Here is an 18,479-nt window from a genome sequence, read left to right on the forward strand (position 1 = left end):
CATCTTGTGGGCTTATTGTGAGATTTAGATGAGTTAATACATATAAAGCACTTACACTGGTGCCTAGCATATATATGAGTGTTATGTATTATTATTTGACTCCTCAGTTATGTTCAGAACTCATCTTTGTTCCCTGGCCTTCTATATATAGCACCTATTTTGTGCCCAGCCCAGGACTCAGTACTGTAGGATCCATGAGGGTATGACATTGTCTTTAGAACATGAAATGATAGGTGGGAAGAAAGGAAACAGGCAGAGAAAGGGAGGTGACCTATGATTAAGTACAGACCATAGGTGCTGTAATTCACCAGAATCTGTAATCAATAGAGTGTGGAGGTGAGGGAGAGCTGCATGGATCAGCTAAAACTTTAGCTGAGACTTAAAGAGTGGCTATGATTTGTTAAATAGAGCAAAACTAGGGAGTATAGTCTAGGCAAAGTCACTGCTGCAAGACTGATGAGGAATTAAGAATTAGGTTAGGACGCTGTGAAAGATATGATTATGAAAACCCTTAACTATCAGCTAGAGGGCTTTGAAAGTTACAGTCTGAGATATAGAGAGTCACTGAAAGTTTTCCCGCAAGACATAAATATCATTAAAACAAGAGGATTGTTTTTGATTCCCTATGTAGAGCGATCTAGAGAGGAAAGCTTGATCTAGGGAGACCAGATAGAACGCTCTAGCAAAAGCTGGGAGTAAAATGACAAGGGGCCGGATCAGAGTGGCTGTGATAGGAGTAGAAAGAAAATCCTGAGAGCACCACAAAGGAAGAAGCGGCAAGACTGAGTAACTGATGAGAGTAGCGGGTAGGGTGTGTCCAGGAAAGAGAAAAATGAAACCTGACTCTTGAAGTTTCTGTCCTGTATGAGCAGTTCAATGGCGGAAGAACAGGTGGAAACACAGCAGTTGGGAAGGAGAGCCAGTTTGAGGGAGATAAGTTCAGTTTTAGGCATCTTTTCTCAGGGAACATAAAGCAACCAGAAGGCTTCTGGTTCCTGGAAATGGCCACTAGGCAGATGGGCAGATGGGTACCTATTTTGCCTTGTTTCTGACTCCCCTAGAAAAAATGTGTATATAAACTGAATAGGTAAGTTGTTGCTGAGGAAAGCTAAAGGTAAAAATACATAGAGTTAGTGGATGAAACGGAGTCTCAGGCATTTCGTGGCTTCTTTTAAACACATGCAATTCGTGGATACATTCTTACTGGGGTTTTTTTGTTTGTTTTGTTTGTTTTTAAATGGCACAAGCATATAGGATAAAATGTAAAAATCCCACCCCACCCTCCCTACCACCTGTAAGATAACTCCTGTTACCATTTCAGTGTGTGTCCTTCCTTCCCATCGCTTTCCTTTGCAATTTTTCCCCTAATGAGGTAATACTTTCTATTCCTTGCTCAGTGATTTGTTGCTTTTCCTTGTGCAGTACGTCTAAGAAATCTCTCCATGTTAGTTCCTCTAATTTCTAACTTCCTTTATCCGAACAGCTGAAGAGGTTTCAACAGAGGGCACTGAGCCAAAGCTTTGTGTTGCCTGGCTTAGGATTTCTTTACCTTTGTTTGCTGATAAGTGATACATTTTGGCCATGTTTCTGTTGAATTATTATTTTCTCACTGATTTACGAAGGAGCCATTTTGGACACATAAGTGATTTTGGAGAAAACACTCATAGTCAAAGTAATTAACTGGCAGTATTTGTCCAAGATAGGAAGTTCAGGTTCTAGGGAGATGCCTCGTTTCCGCACCGCAGCCCCACATCATCTCTTCATTGATTGCGCAAACTGGGATGCTGATAGCTGGGGAAATTAGAACGCTGGTATTTTCTGCATTGGAATATTCCCCACAAGGTTGCCAATGCTTCTTTTACTTATTCCGTGTTTCTTCACAGAAATTTCGAAGGAAATTCTATTTCTTACATTGATGAAAATACATGGAAGCCATACCGTTGGGCTGAGAAACTGTGAGTATATTCTCTCCAAATACAAATACAAAAAACTGAACTGCATTCTAAGATCCTTCTTGGTCCAGAATTTTGAAGTCAGTAGCTCTGAGGAAAGGTATTTCCCCCTCCATATCCCAATTCAACCTCTATTGATTGCAATTCAGTGTTTATTTTAAAAATTAAATTTGGCAGGCTCTCTTTAAAATGAGAGTCAATCTAAACTTATATTCTATTATACAAGGAATACATGATTATGTTCTCAATATATAAAAATGAAAGAATATAGTGATATAGTGAACATCCTCCTTGTGTTCTGATCCCCCACCGCTGAGATAGCCACTACTCTGGATTTCATATATATCCTTCCAGACCTTTATCCATGCATTTGTCTACATACATATTTATAGACAACAAAATAGGTTTGTTGTGTGATTTTCTTTCTTTCTTTTTTTCTTTTACATAAATGGTAACATCCTACAACTCGATTCTTTTGCTTCATGGTAGGTCTTAGATTTCTTTTCTTCTAGTACATAGGGGGTTACCCCATTCCCGTAAACTCCTGCGTAAAATTCCGTAGTATGAATGTATTATAATTTAATAATTCCCCTATTGATGGATGTTTAGACTGTGTCCGGTTTTCTTGTCACATGCATTGCTGCAGTGAACCACCTCATCCATGCATCTTTGTGTACACGGGCAGGGATTTCTGTAGAATAGAGATCTAGAAATGGAATTGTTGGGATGAAGACTATGTAGATGTACAGTTTTAATTGCCCTCAAAAAAGTTGTGCCGACTTACACCCCAACCCATAGACCATGACAGCATTCACCTCCTCACACCCCTCCACCACTGGATATTCTCCATTTCTTGGCTGATCTGATGGGTGAATAAAAGGGGTCTCATCTGAATTTGAAGTTTTCTGATTACTTGTAAATTTAAATGTCTCTCTTTGTTTACTGAATATTTGTATTTCTTATCTGAATTTTCTGTCCTTGCCAACTTTTTGTTATCTTTTTTTTAATTGATTTGTAGAAAAAGTCAATGTAGATACAAATGATTTTGGAAAAAATATTACACTCAAAGCAATTAACTGGCATTTTTCATGACAGCTTGTGTATCGTATCATTAGTTCAACTTGAGTAGATAAGTCATAAATGACTTCTGAATTAGTAATAGAAGACATAGTAGTCATAGTAATCTAAAAATAGGGGTTATGATCCCACTAAAGTAGATCCCCCACCCTTAGTCTGTTATCTTATTGGAGAAATGCTAGAACCAAGCAAAATTTTTTTTATTTTATGAATTTCTTAAATACTATTTATAGTTTGTATTTCCCCATGATAGTGTCTGACTTGGAGATTTTATTTCCCACACTTGTAAGAAAACTGAAAGTCATTTGGCACGTTACTTTTCTTTAGGGAGTGGAGGGGGATGGGTAGGCTAAGGGACAGGAATAGCAGAAAAACTTTGAATTGTGTACTATATACCTTTGGAATTTTGAGCCATGTGAATACATATATATAAAACATATTTTTAGAAAATAAATAGAAATTTAAAAATTAATTTTTAAAAAGCATGTGTTTGGGAGTTTATATACTAGAACATGAATCTAGTAAGATTTGCAGATTTCTAATTCAGCTTGAGGCAGAGGTTCCTAACTATGGATCACTGGTCCCCTGGGGCAGGATTTTTAACCTTTTTTCTATATATCTATTTGATGATCTGCAGAAGACTGTGTTCTTGGGATAATGTTTATAAATGTATAATAATTTAAAATATATAGTAAAAGGAAATTATATTGAAATACAGTTTTCAAAATGTTTTTTAAAAAAGATTAGTGATATAGCAATAAACCTGCTTCTGTTCACACATTAAATAACAAGATATAGTGGTAGGTATAATAACAATTCAAGGTAGTGATGAGAATAAATGACATTTTGAGATATCTACAACAAATATGTGATATATCATTTTATTATCCACCCAAGTTTGGCCCTCCTCCGAATTCAATCCATTCTCCTCACAGACCTGTGCCCAAAAAGGATGATTCATAAATTGAAATCACGTGCACACCTTTGCACATATTCAAGAAAGTGCAGTTTTCTAGGGAAAAGGTCCATAGCTTTTATGAAATTCTCAAAAGGTTCTTGTCTCAAAAGATTGAGCTTGAGTCACAAATTAAGGGGTGGGGGTGGAGAAAGACATTTATTATTATTTATTTATTATGATTATAACTTACTATAATTTATCATTATTATTATAAAGACATTATTATTATTTATTATTAAGTTGTACTTATCCTCACCAGTGATACTAAATGGATAATTTGTTTTAAATAAAAGCAGTATGTTTGCATATTGATACCTGTCACTTTTTGAATTCATTCAACAAATATTTATGGAGCATCTATTATATACCAGGAACTGTTTTTACATGCCTGGGATAGAGGCTCAAGAATAATATCCCAGTTCTCGAGGGGTTTACAAATATATAATATAAAAACAAATATGTAAATATAATAAATAGATATAATTTCAAGTACTGAGAAGAAATCGTTAGCCAGAGCTCTGTTTAGAGTTCAAGAAGAGGCAAAACTAACTTATGTTGTTTACAGCTGCCATATGATAGGTAAAACTACATTTAAAAAGAGAGGAAATTAGGGGTGCCTGGGTGGCTCAGTTGGTTAAGCATCCAACTCTTGACTTGGGCTCAGGGTCGTGGGACAGGGCTCTTTGTAATTGAACTCAAACAAATGCGCCATCAGAGAAACCTATGGCCAAAGAAAGAAGGCTCAGTAGACCGTCCCCAAGGGAGCTGGAGCAGCTTCACATGGCGCAGAGGCCCAGGAAATTAGTGGGAGTAGAGCCTTCATTCATAAAGGAGCACAAGGCAGCAGTCTCTTCTTTCCTGAAACAATACATCTTGGACAGGCCTCCACTGCTCCAAAACATAGAGCATATGTTATGTGAGCTGCAATATATGGGAGCAGGGACCAAGCAAAGGAATTGGTGGGTGGGTAGAGAGGGCATGTCCAGATGAGGACCTGCTAACAGTGGGTGTTGTCATGGGCATCTGCGATGGCAGCAAGAACACAAGCATGCTGAAGAGTGGAAGGAGGAAGCATCTGAAGCAGGGCAGGGTGGGGTATATGAATGCCAGGAGTCACATTAGATCTGCACACAGTTTAGCTGAGTGTCTTCCAGCCTTGACTTTTTTTGAGTACTGCACAATCGAGCCTTGGGGAACCCATGGAATAATCCCAAATACAGTTATCCACACTATGGAAGGTTCTGAGTAAATAGCTGCTTTTTCAAAAAATACCCTTTTCTCCTTTTGTTGTTGCCAATCATAGATTCAAGTTTGAGTTTGTCTCCTCTCTAAATGGTACTCAAATATTTGTTGATTCTTAATTTATTTGGGATGTATGACTGTGGACTGACAAAAAGCTGTACTATCAGTCTTTCATTATCAAAACTAGTCTCTTTTTTGTTGACAGATGAAGAAGTATCTGTAAGGAATGCAGAAGGATCATTCATGAAGGTATTGAAATCCCGGAAGAAGAGCACCAGTACTGAGCTGATAATTGAGCCAGAGAAGCCATCCTCAGACAAAAATCGCTTCAGTTTAGCCTTTATGAATGAGCAGCTAGACTTTAATGATGAAAGTGATGTTATTAGTGCGCTGAATTACATATTGCCTTATTTCTCAGAGGGAAATCTAGAAGATGTAGAATCAACGTTATTACCATTCATTAAACTTCTGTTTTCAAATGTGCAAGACGGAGACAAGCCCATGGGTCCCTTGACAAACAACACAGGGAACCCTTTTCTTAAACCTGGACCCAACAATTCAACTTACAAAAATAAACTGAGGAAACTCCATTTTCTAGAAAATTTGTTAGATGCAGAAATTCAAGAAAAAATTGATGAGGTGGAAAAGAAAGAAAAAACTGCCATGCTTATACATTCCGGCCTTTTTGGTCCCAAATTCAAACGCCAAATCTTTCCAAAGAAATTGGAAACTGCCCAAGCACAGGAAAAGAGCCTCACCAAGGCTGAGAGTGTAGGGAAAAAGTTTCTGAGAGTAAAGAAGGTTATCAAGGGCCCAAAGGGCCTACAGAAAAGGTACCTCAAAAAAATGCGCCATCAGAGAAACCGGGGGAAACAGAATGCCCAGCCATTTGTGGAGAATATGGCCAAAGAAAGAAGGCTCAGCAGACCGTCCCCAAGGGAGCTGGAGCAGCTTCACATGGCGCAGAGGCCCAGGAAATTAGTGGGAGACTCCTTCAGTAGAGCCTTCATTCACAAAGGAGCACAAGGCAGCAGTCTCTTCTTTCCTGAAACAATACATCTTGGGCAGGCCTTCTGCCTCCACTGCTCCAAAATCCCTACCTGAGGTGAAAAACAAACCAAATACTTAACCGACACCATTTTTGTTTTAGAGGATGCAAATGCTAGAGTTAGAAATATGAAGGCTTCTAAACCAGTCTCACATTCCAGAAAAAAGTACCTCTTTCATAAAACTCGCTCGCCTGTGGTCCACAGAGCACCCAAGGCCAAGCTGAGTCGAAAATCCAGAAAGGAAAGTCCTATCAGTAATAGGCTGATGATTGCAAAGAGGCCTCCATTCTCCGCCATCAGGAGCCTCATAAATTCCCCTTCACGGGAGGCTTTTTCATCTTCAGGAGAACTGAGTTCTCAGGAAAATCCTTTTCCAGAATTATTTACTCTTTCAGAACCTTTTAGAGAAAACACTACTGGAGAAAACACTACTGCACAGAATGTTTTTGAGAAACCTATTTCTACAAGAAACATGACTGTGCCAGAACAAACCCTCCCTGCATTCAGGAACCATAAGAATCTTTCCAGTGCATATTCTGTGGCCACCACAGACAACTTTATGCCAACTGTTAAACAAACCAATGAACCACGATGGATAAACCACAGTGTGGGCACTGAATTGCCCCCGAAGCCCACAGGCTTCACTGTGTCGAAGCTCTCAGCCCCAGGTGACCTATTTGAAATCCAGCTAAACCAGCAGCTACGGTCCCTCATCCCGAACAACGACGTGAGAAGGCTCATTTCTCACGTTATCCGGACTTTGAAAATGGACTGCTCTGAGACCCACGTGCAACTGGCCTGTGCCAAGCTCATCTCCAGAACAGGCCTCCTGATGAAGCTTCTCAGTGAGCAGCAAGAAGTAAAGGTGTCCAAGGCAGAGTGGGATACGGACCAATGGAAGACTGAGAACTCCATCAATGAGAGCACAGAAGTCCAGAGTGAACAGAAAGGGCAGGAGTCCAGCGAGGTGAGGAAAACTCCTAAAACATGGGATCTGGACTTTGAGTCAGTTGAGGACGTGCCATGAAAGCACCCAAGCACATAGGCCAGGGGGCTCCTAGTCTGGGTCTTGTCTTGGCCAGGTAACGTTGGCTAAGACAGTGATCTGCCACTTTGCTCATTTAGAGAACAGTGCCACTATCCCCAGGGTAGATGAGAACTAATTCACGTGTGTGTGCCTCCTGGGAAGCTCTTACATTTCTCATTTTAGAGACAAAGAAACTGACACACACACACACACACACACACACACACACACACACACACAGGAGAGATTGGGGGAAGAAGACCTGACTCACCCTCCCGGGTCCTGGGAGAGCCGCCTGGCACAAGGGTGTCCCTGCCCTGACCACCCCTGAGAGCCGGGATAGAACAGGGAGACAACAGGTTTCTGGCCAGATATTTTGTCCTCTGCTTTTGACCAGTGGATTTCTTTAGAGAAATGCTTGGTTATGTCCTTTGCCCAGCGTTCTCCCGAGACCAGCCCCTGAGCTTTGATATGCCCTGGGCATGGAGTCTGTGCTCTTGACTCAATGTCGCTCAGGGCGGGCTGCCTGCTGTACAGAAAGCAGGGGTGGGAGGAGGAATGGTGGGGACCAGAGAGCCCCACATCGGGCTCCATCCCAGGACCCCAGGATCATGACCCGAGCCGAAGGCAGCCGCTTAACCGACTGAGCCACCCAGGTGCCCCTGTACCTCACTAAATTCTTACACCAGCCCTTGGGTTCCACTGGATTGTCCTCTTGAGATGAAGAAACTCAGAGTTGTTAATTGGCTCACTCAAGATCACACAGCTAGTTAAGTATCAGAACCAGAATTTGAGCCCAGATCTGTCTTGCTCCAAAGCTATGTTCTTAAGTCTTCCTACCCTCCCCCTTCCATCATCCCTGAGCTGGTTTCTGTAGCTACCTGGGGGAAGAGGAAGATGTTGTCTTTGACCTGGGGCCGGGAAGGCAGAGAGAGAACATGGGCTTGTGGAAATAAACAAAGACCACCCAAATGAGAAGACGCAAAGGCTGTTTTCCAAGCCCCCTACCCCAAGGGAGTCAGCTACCAATCACTTGAGTTCGGCAGAGAATTGAAGGCCGGCAGAAGACTAGGAAAGCTTTATAGTGGGACAAAGGGAAGGCTTCAGGTTCTGATCAGAGGCTCTCTCGGCGTGGGGAAGCTGTAGGTGTGCTAACTAGAAGGGGGGTACCCTATGTGATTGGTTAGGGGAGCATATTGGACTTTTCCCAGTTTGTCCTACATTGGACACGGGGCCAAAATTAGGGAGGCTGTCAGCTAGTGGTCCAGTCTTGGCTGTGTTTGGGCCGAGGGCTACAAGGGTTGCCTCGTGGCTGCCCCGAGAGGGGGTCGCCTCCTTAGCTGTTGCTGCAGGGAGCGGGTGAGATAGTGCAGCCATTGTCTGTGGGTGTATTGAGTCTCTCAGACTGCTCGCCAGAGTTCTAGAAGAGGGGCCTTCCTGGCTCGGACCTGGACCGAGGCTTCTTATCTCGTGCTCCTTCCTGCTGCTTCTCCCTTCTGCCCTTTCTGGAGCCACCGGTCCCAGTACGTCTGGTTGCTATTTGATGTGCATTAACTCTTAATTCTTTTTTTTTTTGTTTGACAGAGAGAGACACAGCGAGAGAGGGAACACAAGCAGGGGGAGTGGGGGAGGGAGAAGCAGACTCCCCGCTGAGCAGGGACCCCGATGCAGGGCTTGATCCCAGGACCCCGAGATCATGACCTGAGCCAAAGGCAGCCGTTTAACTGACTGAGCCACCCAGGTGCCCCATCTCTTAATTCTTATAACAGCCCCGAAAGGTAAGCATCTTAGTTATTACTGCTGCATCAGAGCTTATCCCCAAATGTAGCAAACATCTATGACTTCACACAGCTTTCGGGGGGCCAGGAAGCCGGACGCAGCTTAGCTGGGAACTTCCAGCTCAGAGTGTCTCATGAGGTTGCAGCCAGGGTGGTGGCCGGCGCCACGGTCGCCTGAGAGCTTGCCTGGGGGTAGAGGATTGGCTCCCGAGAAGGCTCCTGACACGGCTCTTGTCTCAAGGCCTCAGTTCCCGTCCATGTAGACCTTTCCTCAGGGCTGACATGCAGTTGGCTTGCCTCGGAGCCACTCTTGAAGAATGCGCCGCGATGGTGAGCAACTGGTAGGAGGGAGAGGGGCAGAAGAGTGAGGCTGCAGTGTAAAATGTGTTGGTTCTCTTTGTTATTTAAGTTTCACAGCCACCTTAGGGAGAGAAACCATTAGCCCCATTTGACGGATGAGAAAATGGAGGCTCAGGAAGGAGAGAGATTTTGCCGGAGGGCACAGAGCTGGCTGGTGACTGACACAACCAGGACGTAAGCCCTTTGCTACCTTAAAACCTGACCCCGGCTTTTTCCAGCACTTGGTGTGTGGACGGGTCTGGGGGGGCTTCATTGTTAGGGAAAGACCCCCCAGCCCCCAGAGCTTGGGGGAGGCCTCGGGAGCCTAAGAAGTTGTCTGTCAACTGAGCTGCCTTCTCTGCTCCAGAGACAAGGAAGCCAGGGCCTCTGGGCCCAGCTGCCACCCACACAGGACTATTTTGACCCTCCACCTCAGTGACAAGTCTGCATCTTCCAGCTCTGGAAAGGCCATCTGGGCAGTCTGGCTGTCCCAGGAAGAGCCTCTACCCTGAGGCCACCGTTTATGCCCTGCTGTCCCCTGCAGCTGTTTCTAGATGAACCTTTAGCTTTCTGGCACGTCATGGCTGCCCAGGGTCAGTCAGGTGCCTCCCTCGCCTGGATTCAAGGGTTAATAAAACCTCCTTAATTAGTATCACTTACTAGATGGACCTTTCTGAACTAAAATGTTTAAATCTGCAGATATTTTAAATTCACATTTCAAACAATGTTTAAAAGTGTCCTGTGCAAAACAATGAATCATGGAACACTACATCTAAAACTAATGATGTAATGTATGGGGATTAACATAACATAATAATAATAAAAATAAAGAAGTTCATTATCACAGAAAAAAAAAAAAGTGTCCTGTGCATGAGCCATTTTTTTTTAAGGATTTTGTTTATTTATTTGAGAGAGACAGTATGGGGGGGGGAGGGGAGGAGAGGGAGAAGCAGACTCCCCACTGAGCAGGGAGCCTGACGTGGGGCTTGATCCCAGGGCCCCCGGGATCATGACCTGAGCCGAAGGCAGACAGACGCTTAACCTACTGAGCCACCCAGGTGCCCCCTGCATGAGCCATTTTAATGATGAGATAAGAATGATTGTATTTTGCATCTTCAAACTACACACACACACACACACACACACACACAGATGAAAAATGTAAATGGATGGCCATTGTATAACATACTTCAGGGGGAAGTCTAAGAACCTTTGGACGTAATTTATTTCCTGAAGTGGTCTCAAACAACCCCCTAGGATCCTGTTTACACTATTCATTTGTTTGGCAAACTCTCCCTGGAGCGGGCAAAGGTTGCCTTCTGCCAGGTTCCTATCCGAATGATCTCATGTTTCACACTGGCAGAGGGGAAGTTAATAATGATTTACTGCATCTCTCACAGAATTAAAATAAACACGGTTGCCCGGTTCAGCCTTTGTCCCGCACACCAAGTGGAGAGCAGTGGAGGGCCCCCAGGCAGCTCAGGCTGTGGGAGCTTGACCCACAGCAGCAGGAGAGACTCCGCAGAGGTGTCTGCGCAGGAGTCGAAAGGGGCAGTTCCTGTGTACGCACCTCGAAACAGGTAACCGCGACAGGTATCACAGGGATCATGGAGCTTCATGGCCCGCCTCCCGCCACCTCGCCTCCCACCACCTGTCTGATTTGTGTTTTAGAGAAAACCTGGATTTTGGAGATCTAGGATCTGTTTCTGCCTCTGCCCCTAATTGGCTACTGTGACCGTGAGCAAGTTGCCATCCTCCCTAGGCCTTGACTGGCTCATCTATAAATCAAGGGACCTGGATCAGATCATCTTCAATAAATCTACATTTACAAAAACAGGTGGTGGACCAGATGGGCCATAGTCTACCTTTGCTTTACATTTCCTGTGGGGTTCAGAGAGCCTGGGGTCCAAGATCTGTGCCTGGTCTGCACCTAAAGCCCTGTCTGGGCCTCCATGATCCCATCCATAAAATAAGGAGCACATTAATACCTGCATTCTGCAAACCGCTCAGCAGAGGTGACACTGAGCTAAAGAGGTCTGATCAATACAGGACTTCTCGGGGCCTTTAATACGTTGGTGTGCATTGTGAATTTCCTAGGGGCGGATGCAGGATGCAGGGTTTACCCAACACAAAGTAATATTTTTTGCACTATGTACCACTCAGCACGGCTTGGGAAATGCCCTGTGAGCTCCCTGAAGTCTCATGTCCTTCCCTGTAAAACACGGGTGACCATAGCACCTGCCCCCTGAACTGTCGGGAAGGCTGAATGGGGTAATGCCTGGAAACGGGCCTGGCACAGAGTAGATGTTCAATAAATGCTGGCAGCTATTATTTATAATAAGATTCTCCCTTTCCAGCGCTGACATTCTGGGTTTCCAACTGCAGCATGTAATTAAACTCCAAAGCATCTGGCTTCCCGAGTTGAAAGAACAAGCCCAGAGGAAGGAAAAAGGAAGAGAAAGATCCTTCTGGATCGTCCATTTGGGCACCAGCCTCACTGCCAGTTGTCACAACAGGGGAACATAGCGAGATGCCAACCCCTAACGACAAGGCTTGGGGGAGTCTGGGGTTCCCTGCTGAGCTCAGATGCTGTGGAGCATATTTCAGAGGCAGACTGGGGAGAGGTGGGATCAGTGCCCCTTTAGACTCAAACAGGAGGACCCAACAGCGTCCCCCGCATGGATCAGCTTCCCTTTCCCACTGTCCTGGGCACAGTGATCCCGACCACTTTCCGGTATGTGTCACATGCTGGGGGAGCAGTGAAAGGGAGAGCTGAGTCAGAAAAGGTAAATAGGAGAATTCAGGCAAGGAAAGGCAATCCGCAGAGAAAGAGCATCTGCTATGGCTCAGAAGCCCGCAGGAGCGCAGGGCTGTGGTGGCAGGGACCCAGGGGTGGGGTGGTAGTATAGAGGGCCGTCGGGAGAGAAGGCTAAAGGGGGGGCGGGCACCTGGACCCCAGAGACTTTATTAAAGGCAGCCATACACGTCAATTACACTCCCCTGTATTACACACACACACACACACACACACTCACTCTCACTGTTTTCTGTAGTGTTCAAAATTTGACCGTGAACATGTATACCTTTGATATGAAGCATGTTCACGTATACGAAGGAAAATAATGCTTTTGAAAAAGAAAAGAAAATGATCACCCTTACAACCATGTGGAGGCCAGTTTGGAGGCCTGCAACTGACCAGGTAAATGGTAATGATGAGCCACTCCACTCACAGACATCTCCCCAAAAGGATGGAAAACGGATGCAAATACATGTAGGCGCATGCTAATAGCAGCACCGTCTACAATGGCCACAAGGAGGAAACAGCCCAAAGATCCACCAACAGTTGGATGGGCAAGCAGAATGTGGTCTCTCCATACAGTCGGGTCTTACTCATACAGAGGAATGAGGTACTGGTGCCCGCTACGACATGGATGAACTTCGAAAATGTTACGCTACGTGCAAGAAGCCAGACACAAAAGCTCACACCTTGTACGATTCCGTTTACATGAAATACCCGGAATAGGTAAGCCCACCGAGACAGAATGTGAGACTGATGGTTGCCAGGGGCTCGCAGAAGGAAAACAGGGAGCAGCTGCTTCCCGGGTATGAGAGAAGGTCCCAGCAGCTCGGACCCTGAGCTCTCCCCACAGTTTGGTAATAGAAGCCATTAAATCCTTAGCTATGAGTTAAGCTCCCTCGAGCTGACTTTTGGTCGCTTGCACCAGGAATTTATCTTATTGCAGTGGTTTTCAAATTGTGTCCGTTGTGGAACACCAGGGTTCCATAGAGATGTTATGTTGGTTCTGCAAAACTTTGAACGCCACAGGTGCTGAGGCTGATTAGAAAAAAAGAATTTGTAACCATCATCTACAACCCCCAATTGACTTCCTAAACGTGCAACGTACATTTGCATTTGTAAAATATGTTTGGCTAACAAAATGCTTCTCTGACCTGTTATATGTATGAGTTCTAGTTAAAGTTTCATTTGAAAAAGGGTCCAACTTCTGAAAATAAACAGTATAAAATCACTGTCCCAAGAAAATGATCATTTCATACTGGAAGGGTTAGCTTCAAGGAGGCTCACTGCAGCTCTGTTTGTACCAGGGCTCAGCCATCTATGGCCCATGTGCTACATTTGGCCAGCCCCTGTTTTTGTAATAAAGTTTTATTCAAACAAACAAACAAAAAATCAATTCTTTTATGCATCCTGGCTGCTTTTGCACTACAATGGAAGGATTAAATCATTGCAACAGAGACCTCAGGTGCCACAAAAACTAGAACATGCATTATCTGGCCCTTAACAGGAAACGCTTGCGACCTCCTGGTTCTTAATGATGACAAATTGGAAGCAACCTAAAGGTCCAAGAAAAGGGGATTGGTCAAATTACTAGGGTGCATCCCTTCAGCAAAGAGAATGCCAGGCCCCTGTTGAAAAATGATGCTGTGGCACAGTGACTCTCAAACTTGGCCGCACACTGGAACCCCCGGGGAGTCTACAAGTCCCCTCCCTAGTCCAGCCGCATCCCTGATGTCTGGGCAGAGTGCACACATCAGTATTTGTTAAGCTTTTCCAGGGGGTTCTAACACGGAGCCACTGTTGTAGAGGAATATTCACTGACATGGAAATATGACCACTCGGTATAGTTGAGGGAAGAAAAGCACATAATCTAACAGTCTACCCTATGACCCCTTTTTGGTCATTTTTATTGGTCATTTCTCCACGCGCTCACATCCCAGCCTCGCCTAGAGGAACAAGAGATGCCGAAACATCGACAGTGCTCGTCTCAGGACGATGTGGCTATGCGACATTTTAACTTTTTTTCTTTTTGGTTATCTGTATTTTCTATGTGTTTTACAATGAACATTGTATCTTGTACCAAGTATGAAAAAAGATAATCAGCTTAAAAAGTATACCTCTTGGGTTTTTTTTTTTTTTTAATTTTATTATGTTATGTTAGTCACCATACAATACGAAAACAATGGATCGTGGATCACCACATCAAAAACCAATCATGTATTGTATGGTGACTAATTTTTTTTTTTAAAGATCTTATTTATTTATTTGACAGATCTTATTTATTTATTTCACTCACTGGGAAGAGAGGTGTGTGTGTGTGTGTGTTTGTGTGTGTGTGTGTGTGTGTGTGTGTTTGTGTGTGTGTGAGACCAAAAATGAGGCTACCTGACCCCTGTCCCTCTTATGACTTTGAAACACCCTGAGGGATAGTTCTCCATGGTGATTCTCTTTATAAAACTCCAGGGTCATGATCCTGCATTTAGAGGTATGGATCTAACATATTTTTACTGGAAAAAGACTTATTTAGGCCAGGAGGGCTCATGTGAGAGCAAACCTGTTAATAATTCACTGAATTGGGAGTCCAGGTCCTGTTGAGTGACAAGAAATCTGTCAATTTTTTATCTCTGCAGACACAAGACCTACAGCTGTGGGGTTTTCAGGTTTCTGGAAGCAAGGGCAGGGCGGGGAGCATACAGCCCCCTCCTTCCTGCCCCACATCCCAGCCAGACCCACAGTCCCCCGTGTCCCCAGATGTCTACCAGGGAGTGAGAACAATATATTGCTGATGGTTTTCTGTGTGTGTGAAGAATCAGTACAGCTTGGGACTTTATGAATCATGCAAAAATATTTCTGTGCTCGAATTACTATCCAGAGAATTCTTAGGAATGAGAATCTAGAGCATAAGATACATAATGACATATCTTAAAATATGCAGGCGATCCTGTGTCTGTGGATTCCTCGGAGACTCCCCATGGGGGGGGCATCAGTTCATTCTGAAGTGGGTCAAAATCAGCAGATCCCATGTGCAAATACATACAGGTAGATGAATACATTCTTTTCATGAAATGTAAAAACTTTATTTTCATATTAGAGACTTACTGGGGGGCTCCAGAGAGGCACAGTAGGTTGAGCTTGCGACCCTAGGTTTATCTCAGGTCGTGCTCCCAGTGTCCTGAGCTCCAGCCCCTCAAAGTCTTCTGCCCTGAGCATGGAACTGCCTAAGACATTCTCTCCCTCTCCCATTGTATTCTCTCTCTAAAATAAATAAATAAATCTCTAAAAAAAATAAAGAGATTGACTGGGAGTGTTGGCAACACAAAATGAAGCCTGGGGAGAGAGCAGGAAGGAGAATGTGGGGGGTTGCAAGCAGCTGAATTTTCTGGTCATTCTTCTCTTTAGAGATGGACCCTGGAGACTGGGAAATACATCAAGATCATTTCCAGTTCTCTTGGAAATCCTGACATGGAGACATAGGTGAGACTGAAGACCCAGAGCGGGTCCTAAAGCCTGAGGGATGCAGGAGCAAAGAGGATTAGAGGAGGATATGGGGAGTGTTGTCAGGGAGAGTTCGTAGGATCCGGTCCAAGTTCACGTGTAGCTGGTTCAGAGAGAGGAGACTGTGTCTGTGACCAGGGTTATTGTCAATGTATCAGCTGTGGATACATCAGTCGTGACACAAGGTCACACTTCATGGAATAAGATGATAGAACGGATTGTGGAGGAATGTTCGCTGGGCAGTATGTTCAGCCGTAGACACAGAATTCATTCCTGTCCATCTTCTCCAGGTTGAGTGGGGATGTGCGGTTGGGCTCGGATATCTCATGTGTCTGTGTCTTCCTCGGATGCCCCCATTTTATGTCACTTTGCGTGCATTACATGACTCTTCCCATTTCCCTGTTGAAGGATAGATCGTCGTGCAGAAGAGACCACCCCGCTATGTCTCTCCAGGTAAGTTTCTTACTGAAAAGCGGCTCAGAAACAAGATCCGTGGGTCCAGAGGTTTTAGACCCACTTCCTCCTTATCTGAGACGCTGTGAGGAGCGGTAGCTGCTCCCACCGCCGGGAGCTGTAGCCCAGTGATAGTCCGCCTCGGCCTCAGCCTGCAGCCCCGAGATGCGCAGAAGCCCCGCATTGGCCGAGGCGTCTTTGGAGCCCGAGAGGCGGCTGGGGACCCCGGAGCCCTGGTGCTTACCGGAGTCTGAGGAGTAGTACAGCAGACCCCGGGGAGGGCTCCCTGGCTGCTGCTGGATCCAGTAGATGTTCGAGCCGCCAACACTGATGTCCCTGCTCAGGTGCAGGTGAGTCTGTCTGTCGCTCCCGGAGATGCAGAGAGGGAGGGCGGCTGGGTCAGCACGGGCTGGGACAGGGAGCCTGCAAACACAGACGTTAATGGGACAAGAAACAGGGAAATATTTATCAAGATGCTGACTTCAGGAAGAGTGACTTTGAGGGCTGCCCAGGTTCCCTGAGGCCTGGACCTACCTGTACAATAGGAGAGGAGGGTGAGGAGGACAGAGTCCAGGCCATGGTGACACAGACTCTGGTCCCAACAGTGGGCCGGGCTGCCCCAGGCCTCCTTTTCTCCTGCAGCTTCTGCCACAGGAGGGGCTGTCCATGCAAACGGGGTCCACCCAGTGACTGCCTCCCTGAGCCCTGGTGTGGGGCTCAGTTCACAGACAGAGGGAGGAGGATGGGGGTGGCTTCAGTCCTGGGGAGACCCCTGGAAAGATGCACCTGCTGAGACCACACACGGGTCCCTGCTCAGGGGACTCTGCCAGGCCAGAGGGGACACAGCTGCTGAGTCCCCATCAGGGAGCACAGGGCCAGTCCCCACTTCATTTCTCTTTGAGTGAATGCTCCTCACTGAGCTGCTATGTAGAGACCCCAGGGCAGTCCCACCGCGCCCCCTGCTGGTCATGGCGCAGACGTCACTGTGTCCCAAAGCCCTGAGAGCCCCGCTGATTTCTGCAGCTCCCCACATCCCTGTGGATCCACACATCCGTGGACCAAGTCTCAGTACAGGTTTCCCCTGCTCTCTGAAACTCCATCATCCCTAGGAAACCTTAGTAAGCCACGATGGCATAAGGCAAGAAGCAATTAACATTAATTTATATGCACAATTTTTTTTTGCATGTTTCCAGGCTCAAAAAGAAATCAGTCCTAGGCTTCTCTGATACCCAAGGACACATTTTGCCGTCAGATGTAGAACACGAATGGCGATAACGCGCATGTGATAACACACACCGTTCACAGCCGCGGTGGCCTGTGGCTGAGCTGCTGGCTGTGACTCCCGGGGAAGCAGCTGGAAGGCGCCCGTCATGCTGGTTGGGTTGTGCACCGTCTCTGGAGAGGCTCCTGCAAACCTCACGCTGGATGCTAAGTTGGCACTTATTTTTTTGTGAAACTGAAAATCCTCCTCAGATGGCTTTTAGTAGCTAAAGCAGGTCCTAATGTAAATATTTCATAAAAGCTAAGTGGTGTAAAGGGAACTTTCAAAAGTCGGGGACACCTGTACTATGATTCTGATGCTTGTGCTTGCTTCCTGTAAGTTCTCACTCCAGGAGGAGCCCTGGTCCACGGGACGTGCGAATATGTGCATATATGATTGCAGGACGTTCTAGACAAAGCTGAATGACCCAGGTGTGTGCAACAGGTCAAGTGTCACAGAACGGGGGACAGTGGAGCTGCTTTGAAGAAATTATAGGGACTGTTTCTGAGTGAGGCATAGACAGAAAAGATTGTAGCAATACAATCACGCAGTGCATATTCCAAAGAGGACAATTCAGCAAACATTTCAAAACATGGCAGTGTAAGTGTTGGTAGAGATTACATTTGATTTAATGATTGGTAAAAAATACATAAATATAAACAATGGCTTTGGTTGGCTTCACAATTGCCCGTAGAGACTGTAACATGTTTTTAACGTTCAGAATTGACTTTATGTTCCCAAGTTTGTAGGTTCTGTATGTCTGTGTCATGCATTTCTTCTCAGGAGTTTGTCTTAGACATCATAACATTTGTTTATAATAAAAGAAAAGTTCCCTACATGTAGGGGCGCCTGAGTGGCTCAGTCGGTTAAGCCTCTGCCTTCGGCTCAGGTCATGATCCCAGGTCCCGGGATCGAGTTCCTCTTCGGCTCCCTGCTCAACAGGAAGCTTGCTTCTCCCTCTGTCTGCTGCATCCCCTGCTTGTTCTCTCTCTCTCTCTCTGACAAAAAAATAAATAAAATAAAATCTTTTTTAAAAATCCCCTACCTGCAT

General features: G+C 45.3%; 1 pseudogene; it reads left to right on the top strand.

Annotated features, from left to right (window-relative positions):
- The first annotated feature begins 1,889 nt into the window (after window positions 1–1,889).
- LOC144379912 (leucine-rich repeat-containing protein 37A2-like) lies at window positions 1,890–8,654 on the top strand (annotated as a pseudogene).
- The last annotated feature ends 9,825 nt before the right edge of the window (window positions 8,655–18,479 follow it).

The sequence above is a fragment of the Halichoerus grypus genome, chromosome 13 (assembly GCF_964656455.1).
Source record: "Halichoerus grypus chromosome 13, mHalGry1.hap1.1, whole genome shotgun sequence".
NCBI lineage: Eukaryota > Metazoa > Chordata > Mammalia > Carnivora > Phocidae > Halichoerus > Halichoerus grypus.